The sequence below is a fragment of the Convolutriloba macropyga genome, unplaced genomic scaffold, assembly GCF_964194025.1.
Source record: "Convolutriloba macropyga unplaced genomic scaffold, txConMacr16.3 SCAFFOLD_3965, whole genome shotgun sequence".
Classification (NCBI taxonomy): Eukaryota; Metazoa; Xenacoelomorpha; order Acoela; family Convolutidae; genus Convolutriloba; species Convolutriloba macropyga.
In genome coordinates, this window is record NW_027449465.1 from 1 (window position 1) to 10,000 (window position 10,000).

At 42.4% G+C, this 10,000-nt stretch overlaps 1 pseudogene; it reads left to right on the forward strand.

The window, feature by feature from the left end:
• Positions 1–8,549: 8,549 nt before the first annotated feature.
• LOC142355049 (5.8S ribosomal RNA) lies at positions 8,550–8,701 on the forward strand (annotated as a pseudogene).
• The last annotated feature ends 1,299 nt before the right edge of the window (positions 8,702–10,000 follow it).

Below are 10,000 nucleotides of genomic sequence, written 5' to 3' on the forward strand. Positions count from 1 at the left end.
ACTAAGACCGAAGTGTCTTAGAGAGCCCTCTAGTGGGGCGAATAGAGCTAGATCGAGCCTTGGGAAAGCTAGATCGAGTAAGATTGAAGCTGAAAGAGTGTCAGAGGAGCAAATGAACCTCCAAAAAGTGAAAATCAAATTTTAGAAAAAAACACAAGTTAAATACTGCATGGACAGTAATTCTATGTGTGGGGCATTATTAGGGAGAGGTGTCTTGTCAAAATATGGCTGGACTAAAGACCTCAACCCGGATAGGGTGGAAGGCCCTATGATTGGTCTGTTACTAATCGGTGACCGATAAAGACCTGACCAAGGCCTGTAGTAAGCTTGGTTAGGCATTACAGAAGATAACACTAAGACCGAGGGGTCTTAGAGAGCCCTCTAGCGGGCGAATAGAGCTTGATCAAGCCTTGGGCAAGCTAGATCGAGCAGGACTGAAGCTAAACGATAGACCGAGAGGTCTGTCTGGTCCTCCTAGAGAGGCCAAGAGAAAGTACGAGAATCTAACTAAAGCTGGGTCGGGCCTTCAGCAAGCACGACCGAGCAGTACCGGAGCTAACACTAAGACCGAGGGGTCTTAGAGAGCCCTCTAGTGGGGCGAATAGAGCTAGATCGAGCCTTGGGAAAGCTAGATCGAGCAGGACTGAAGCTAAACGATAAACCGAAAGGTCTGACGGGTCCTCATAAGAGGCATGGAGAAAGATCTGATACTAAAGTACCTCTCGGAAGTAATAAAATATGCCTGATGAAGCCGGGTATGATGTTTGTTGTTTGATGGCATTCATCGATTAGGTCTGGTGGATTCCCCATTACTCCGAGTGGTACTAGTAGAGGCTCCTACAGGGGTGAGCAAAGCGAGATCAAGCCTTAGGCAAGCTAGATCGAGCAGAACTGAAGCTGAAAAGCAAAATAAATGACAGGTCTGTCCAAATCAATAAACTTGAAATCCAGTGTGGTCACCACGGGTCACGAGGTGAATTCCTAGCGATTGTCTGCTGAACGTATAGGAAGGCCCGAAACGAACGATAATTTTCATTGCACAGTGAGATACTATACGTTCAGGGAGTAGCATACATCGGGTTTGATCTATGATCATGTCTGGTCCTCCGAGGATCCACCGGGTTACCAACTGGCACCGCTGTACTGGGTGTAAAAACTGGGCCACCTGAAGTCCCGGGTGTAAAACTAGGTGCCTCTGTGCCAAAGTAGCGGCTTGCGTAGTGCATTATGCCTCCGGCTTGCGAAATGGTTATAAGCAATAACAACAGGACGCCGCGGGTGTTCACTTAAAGGAGTAACGTTCTCTCAAGGGAGGGGATCTAAAAATCTTGATAAAACATTTATTCTATGCAAAATTTGTGCGCAAATTTTGCAAAGTAAAAAGCTGCACTGTAGCAAATTCTATGTGTGTAGCATTATTAGGGAAGTGTTGTTTGATGGCACCTCTCTACTTGATGCACCAAAGAACTACCTTGATGGCTCATGACCGCTGGTAATCTGTCGTCGCTAGTAGTTCGGAACTGAGAACAAATATGTTCGCAAATTACAACAATTATACAGCATATTGCTGAATAAAGCAGAACCGAATAATACTCAGTGACTTTACACCAAGACTGACTAATGTCTGGATTGTATCGTCCTACTCGAGTAAGGCGAAGAAAAGCTAGAAAGATACGCTTTTCACAAAGCAGGCTTAATGCATGCAAACCAAGGAGGAAGGAGTGATGCCCCTCCTTATAATAAGCAGAACCAAATAAAGAACAGACAGCATCATCTGTACAGTGACCAAGAAGAGGTGAAACTTCTGTATGTGAAAAGGCAATTTGAGCGAGATTTATTAGCAGACTAGTATTATGTTGTTTCTAGTAGGCGAAAGCCGAAACATCAACATGTGAAAATCTGATATTAAATCCTCAATCATTTTCCCTAGTATTATACAGCTATGAGTAACCTTAATTGGACACGGCAATTATTGCTGACCGGTGAAACTTTCGCATGGGAAAGACACACACACTTCTTGACAAAGCAATAAGTATTATGCTGTTTCTAGTACGCGAAAGCAGAAACATCAGCATGTGAAAGTTGTGAAGTTGAAGAATTTTTGTGTTGAGTACGATGTTGTTACTAGTAACCATGTCGACAGCTGAGAACTGTTCTCTAACCAATAGAAGGTGAAACTTCTGTATGTGAAAAGGCAATTTGAGCGAGATTTCTTAGCAGACTAGTATTATGTTGTTTCTAGTAGGCGAAAGCCGAAACATCAACATGTGAAAATCTGATATTAAATCCTCAATCATTTTCCCTAGTATTATACAGCTACTAGTAGCCGTAATTGGTCAGGGAAACATTGTTGACCGGTGAAACTTCACATGGGAAAGACACACAAATTACTTGACAAAACAATAAGTATTATGCTGTTTCTAGTATGCGAAAGCAGAAACATCAGCATGTGAAAGTTGTGAAGTTGAAAAGTTTTTGTGTTGAGTACGGTGTTGTTACTAGTAACCATGTCGACAGCTGGAAAGCTGTTCTCTAACCAATAAAAGGTAAAACTTCTGTATCTGAAGAGGCGGCGTGATTGAGATTTTTAACAGACTAGTATTATGTTGTTTCTAGTAGGCGAGAGCCGAAACATCGACATGTGAACATCTGGTTTTTAAATCATGAGTCAATTCTCCCTAGTATGATACAGTTGTTAGCCGGTATTGGTAACAGTAGAACAGAGATTTGGAGGGCAAAACCTGCTCATGGGAAATGCTCACAGAGCGCTATCTACCAGTACACATAGTATTATGCTGTTTCTAGTACGCGCGAGCCGAAACATCAGCATGTGAAATGTGTAATCGTGGGTAACTCTAAGTGTGTAGAGTACTGTGTAGTAACTAGTAGCCATGCCAAAGCATGCATTGAAACTCTTCGTGATTTAAAAAGCTCAAAGCAAGATTGACGAGGCCGCAAGGCTATGTCTTTCTAAATTCGAACAAATCGAAAGATTGTTCAAAGTACAATTAAACTGATTGATCCTGTCAGTTGCCATATGCTTGTCTGAAAGACTAAGCCATGCATGTGCAAGCGAAGCTTGAAAAAGTGGAACCGCGAATGGCTCATTAAATCAGTTACTATCTATTAGTTGATTTGCAAGCTAAATGAATAACTGCGGTAACCCTGCAGCTAATGCATGCTGATTGTCCGACACTGTCGGAGACTTTTACAAGACTACACCGGGTGATTTGCTAAGTACAGACACATCCCGTGATGAGTCCTAGTAACTGAAAGATCCCAGATAGCTTCGGCTTGGGGACGGAACTTCCGAATTTCTGACCTATCAACCTATGATGGTAGTGTAACGGACTACCATGGTTGTGACGGGTAACGGGGAATCAGGGTTCGATTCCGGAGAGGGAGCCTTAGAAACGGCTACCACATCCAAGGAAGGCAGCAGGCACGCAAATTACCCACTCTCCGCACGAGGAGGTAGTGACTAGAAATAATGATATGAACCTTTATGGTTTGTAATCAGAATGGAATGGACTTAAAAGCTCCATTGATGAACGAGTAGAGGGCAAGTCTGGTGCCAGCAGCCGCGGTAATACCAGCCTCTACAAGCGTATGCAATAGTTGCTGCGTTTAAAAAGCTCATAGTTGGATCTGTTTGAGTAGAACGGCAACATGGTCTTCAGTTAAATCTGTTGACTCGTTCCGCTCATCCTTCGCATCGAAGAAATAGTTTGCACTTAAATGTGACGAACTGTGGAAACGGTGTTTTCACCCTGAGAAAATTAGAGTGTTCAAAGCATCCTTTGGGATCGAATAATAAAGCATGGAATAATGGAGAATGACCCGCTACTCGATTGATGCCGGTTGGCTGAGTGCGGTAATGATTGAAAGGAACAGACGGGGGCATTTGTATTGCTACGTTAGAGGTGAAATTCTTGGATCGTGGCAAGACAAACTACTGCGAAAGCATTTGCCAAGAATGTTTTCATTAATCAAGAACGAAAGTCAGAGTATTGAAGAGGATTAGATACCCTCGTAATTCTGACCATAAACTATACCAACCTACAATTTGTCAAAGTCGATCTTGACTTGGCAAGAGATTAACCGGGAAACCAAAGTTTATTGGTTCCGGGGGAAGTATGGTTGCAAAATCGAAACTTAAAGGAATTGACGGAAGGGCACCACCAGGAGTGGAGCCTGCGGCTTAATTTGACTCAACACGGGAAAACTCACCCGGTCCAGACATCTTAAGGATTGACAGATTGAATATCTTTCATGATTATATGGGCGGTGGTGCATGGCCGTTCTTAGTTAGTGGAGTGATCTGTCTGGTTAATTCCGATAACGAACGAGATCTTCTCCATCTAAATAATGAAATTCACTATATGTGAATTCAAACACTTCTTAGAGGAACTATGCGGAATTAAATACCGCAGATGAAGTGAGGCTATAACAGGTCTGTGATGCCCTTAGATGTTCTGGACTGCACGCGCGCTACACTGTGTACTTTTAGATTGAGTACTCAGCCCTTGGTCCGAAATGGACTGGGCAATCAGAGAAAAGTACAGCGCTTCAAGGGGATCGTCTGTTGTAACTTGCAGACGTGAACCAGGAATTCCTGGTACTTATGAGTCAACAACTCATAGGGATTACGTCCCTGCCCTTTGTACACACCGCCCGTCGCTACTACTGATTGGATAGTTAAGCAAGAATTGCAAATTCCTACTGTTGGGACTTCGGTCTCCGGCAACGGGATGAAGCGGATCGAGCTTAATTGTCTAGAGGAAGTAAAAGTCGTAACAAGGTTTCCGTAGGGGAACCTGCGGAAGGATCAGTGATTGATTCCTTCGGGCATGGCTGCTGGTAGAGGCCATGTCTGTAGTGCGCATGACGCTCTGTCGCTAGAGATTGCTTGGCAACCAATCTCGAATTATGTATCGAGCTCAAAAACTACTTGTGTGGATACATAGTTCAGCAGTCATGGCAAGGGACTGCTTAAAGGGAGACTAGTTAGCAAAAGCAGCCTAGCAGAACTGCAGCTATCTAGATCTCAGAAGCTGGGTTATAGAAGCCCAGCTATAGACTTGTGAATGAGAAAGGCCTAAAAAGGTCCACAAGTCGCGTGGTTAGAACCGACACGCAAAAATCCCAGCGAGTGACAGAGCGTTGCGCTGTTCAGTGGGAAAGAGTTGAGCTACTCGGGGCGCCCACTGAACTTGCTCCGAGCCAAAGGCTCGAAAAAACACAGCTTAGCCTCAGATCCTTTACATAGAAGGCTAGCTAAAATAAACTTACCTTGGACGAGGGTAAAGTTTAGTCAGTTCTTAGGGGAGAGTAATCCACAGCTTCTCGCCCTCTGAACATTCTCCCAGATATGTAGGTCTGGGAGAGTCTCCTCCTGTTCTTCGGAATCTGGAGGTAGACAAAGACAGTACGATACGATCTTGCATCGGGATGACTAACCGATAATGATCATAATCTGACAATTTTTCCGGCTTGAGGCACCGGAGTCAGATTAAAGACACATACTGAACTAAAGGCGTATGTGCAAAGCTTGTCGGAGTGTAGAGAGTCAAGCTGAGTTGACTCGTCACGTGGTGATGACAACAGCCATGTGCAAAACACTCACAACTTTATCGTCTATGTGGAAAAGGTTGCTAACAGCGCTCTCTATGAGAGGCCCTCGCATATAACTATACGAGGAAAAGGCGATAGAGTTGTTTGAATGTGGGGCAGGTTCATCGACAAGCTAAGTTGATCACATTCTTGTTGTGGCATCCTACTAGAATTGGTCACGGTCTGCACCAACTCTCCCCAAGTTGGCCAGACTTAAAACTAGAAATAAGGTTTGCAGCTATGTGAACCTAGAAACTGTAAAGGAGTTGAAAGAACTTAAAGGAATTGAAAGAGGCCTTGAGGTATATCCTCTTGGTAAAGACCCACAAAAGCTCACAAAAGTGGCTTCGAAGGGCAAAACTGGTTCATCCAAAACAATTGGAGAGCTTAAAGCAGAACCAATTCGAATGAAACACTATTGGTGAAACTTCATCATGAGAACGTCACAAGCTGATCACGCTCTATGATATGACTAGTATTATGTTGCTTCTAGTAGGCTAAGCGCAAGCCGAAACATCAACATGTGAAAGTCGTAGAATTTTGCAATCAAACTGTGGCTAGTACTGTGATGTTACTAGTAACCTGGTGTTCCGTCATATGGCCAAGAGAGCATTTGAAGGCGAAACTTCTGCATGGGAAAGCTGCATCATGATCAAAATTTTATATCGAGTATTATGTTGACGTTAGTAGGCCTTGGCCGAAAACGCAGCATGTGAAAGGTATAGATAAAAGTTATTGTTGCAGTCAGTACTGTGTAGTTACTAGTAGCTGGATTTAAGCTCAAAATGAGACACTGTTGGTGAAACTTCATCATGAGAATGTCACAAGCTGATCAAGCTCTATGATATGACTAGTATTATGTTGCTTCTAGTAGGCTAAGCGCAAGCCGAAACATCAACATGTGAAAGTCGTAGAATTTTGCGATCAAATTGTGGCTAGTACTGTGATGTTACTAGTAACCTTGTGTTACGTCATATGGCCAAGAGAGCATTTGAAGGCGAAACTTCTGCATGGGGAAGCTGCATCATGAACAAAAGTTTATATCGAGTATTATGTTGACATTAGTAGGCCCTGGCCGAAAGCGCAGCATGTGAAAGGTATAGATAAAAGTTATCGTTGCAGTCAGTACTGTGTAGTTACTAGTAGCTGGATTTAAGCTCGAAATGAGACACTGTTGGTGAAACTTCATCATGAGAACGTCACAAGCTGATCACGCTCCATGATATGACTAGTATTATGTTGCTTCTAGTAGGCTAAGCGCAAGCCGAAACATCAACATGTGAAAGTCGTAGAATTTTGCGATCAAATTGTGGCTAGTACTGTGATGTTACTAGTAACCTTGTGTTACGTCATATGGCCAAGAGAGCATTTGAAGGCGAAACTTCTGCATGGGGAAGCTGCATCATGAACAAAAGTTTATATCGAGTATTATGTTGACGTTAGTAGGCCCTGGCCGAAAGCGCAGCATGTGAAAGGTATAGATAAAAGTTAGCGTTGCAGTCAGTACTGTGTAGTTACTAGTAGCTGGATTTAAGCTCGAAATGAGACACTGTTGGTGAAACTTCATCATGAGAACGTCACAAGCTGATCACGCTCTATGATATGACTAGTATTATGTTGCTTCTAGTAGGCTAAGCGCAAGCCGAAACATCAACATGTGAAAGTCGTAGAATTTTGCAATCAAACTGTGGCTAGTACTGTGATGTTACTAGTAACCTTTTCTTACGTCATATGGCCAAGAGAGCATTTGAAGGCGAAACTTCTGCATGGGGAAGCTGCATCATGAACAAAAGTTTATATCGAGTATTATGTTGACGTTAGTAGGCCCTGGCCGAAAGCGCAGCATGTGAAAGGTATAGATAAAAGTTATCGTTGCAGTCAGTACTGTGTAGTTACTAGTAGCTGGATTTAAGCTCGAAGTGAGACACTGTTGGTGAAACTTCATCATGAGAACGTCACAAGCTGATCACGCTCTATGATATGACTAGTATTATGTTGCTTATAGTAGGCTAAGCGCAAGCCGAAACATCAACATGTGAAAGTCGTAGAATTTTGCGATCAAATTGTGGCTAGTACTGTGATGTTACTAGTAACCTTGTGTTACGTCATATGGCCAAGAGAGCATTTGAAGGCGAAACTTCTGCATGGGGAAGCTGCATCATGAACAAAAGTTTATATCGAGTATTATGTTGACGTTAGTAGGCCCTGGCCGAAAGCGCAGCATGTGAAAGGTATAGATAAAAGTTAGCGTTGCAGTCAGTACTGTGTAGTTACTAGTAGCTGGATTTAAGCTCGAAATGAGACACTGTTGGTGAAACTTCATCATGAGAACGTCACAAGCTGATCACGCTCTATGATATGACTAGTATTATGTTGCTTCTAGTAGGCTAAGCGCAAGCCGAAACATCAACATGTGAAAGTCGTAGAATTTTGCAATCAAACTGTGGCTAGTACTGTGATGTTACTAGTAACCTTTTCTTACGTCATATGGCCAAGAGAGCATTTGAAGGCGAAACTTCTGCATGGGGAAGCTGCATCATGAACAAAAGTTTATATCGAGTATTATGTTGACGTTAGTAGGCCCTGGCCGAAAGCGCAGCATGTGAAAGGTATAGATAAAAGTTATCGTTGCAGTCAGTACTGTGTAGTTACTAGTAGCTGGATTTAAGCTCGAAGTGAGACACTGTTGGTGAAACTTCATCATGAGAACGTCACAAGCTGATCACGCTCTATGATATGACTAGTATTATGTTGCTTATAGTAGGCTAAGCGCAAGCCGAAACATCAACATGTGAAAGTCGTAGAATTTTGCGATCAAACTGTGGCTAGTACTTTGATGATGCTTGTAGCCAACCGAATTGGTTGAAAAGCCCAATAAGTAAGCTAACTTGGGAGAGCTTGTTGGAAACCAAATGCTACTAGATTGGTCCAAATACATCCTTCAACAGGGGATCACTTGGCTCGCTTTACGAAGAGGAGCACAGCTATATGTGTTAATTCGGTATGAATCGCAAGATTTGTTTACCGACCTCTCTAACGCAAAAGGCGGTCTCGGCTTCGGCTGTTGACTGCGTCCGATTCAGGGTTATATAACTCTCGATTGAACACATTGATGTTCTATTGTTGGTGCTTCCAATAAAATTGGAACACTTAAAGCAGAACCGATTCAAATAATAGCATTCTGATCAATGATTGCATTCCTTGATCAAGAACTGCTGGAGTCATTGTGATGGCGAATTTTCTTCATAAGAAAATTGCAAAGAGACGGAACTTAATGAGACTAGTATTATGTTGTTTCTAGTAAGCGGAAGCTGAAACAGCAACATGTGAAAATCAAGTTTTGTTCAATGATCTCGAGGCGATAAGTACTATGAAGCAACTAGTAGCCTAAGCATGACTCAGATTTGAGACAGTCAAAAAGACTGGCGAAACTTCTTCACATGAAAGTTACATAGAGAACTACAAATGTATACAGCGAGTATTATGTTGTTTCTAGTAGGCGAAAGCTGAAACATCAACATGTGAAAGTTGTCTGCAAACTGTAGAACGATATGTGATTAGTACTGTGCTGTTACTAGTAGCCAGTCTGACTGTAGAAGCCAAGACAAAGGGAAACTAATGCATCTGAAAAGGACAAGTTATGGAAAGGTATGCACGATAAGTATTATGTTGTTTCTAGTAAGCGGCAGCTGAAACATCAACATGTGAACGTCGTTGTGTACAGTAACCTAGAACTATATAGTCCTTAGTAACGTGCATTTACTAGTACCTGTAATTGGTATTCAGACTCAGGCAGTTTGGAATAGTTTGGCAAAGATGCACCAGAGAAAACTGGGATTTGATACAGAAATTGTTGAATACAAGTATTATGCTGCTTCTAGTAGGTTGAATCCGAAACATCAGCATGTGAAAATTGAAAACATTTCTGGTTCGAATTGTCACAAGTATTTGGTGATCTGAGTAGCCAAACTCACTACAACGCCAATTGAAGGCAAAAATTCTCAACGGGAAAAGCTATTCTCATTGAATGAGCTAACAAGACGAGTATTATGTTGCTTCTAGTAGGCGAAAGCCAAAACATCAACATGTGAAAGTCTTGCTGAACAAATTTAATGTTGTTGAGCTCAGTACCGTGTGAATTAGTAGCCATAATTGGCGAGCGAAAATTGAACTGGCGAAACTTCGTCTTTGGAAAATTGCAGATGCCGAGCACTTATTTTGCAACGAGTATTATGTTGACTGTAGTAAGCGAAAGCCGAAACAGCAACATGTGAAAGCTGTTGAAATTTGTGGTCATTTTGCAATAAGTACAAGGAGTGTAACTAGTAGCCAGGTCAAAATTTGGGATAAGAATGAGCAAAAATTCTGCATGAGAACAGTTGAAATT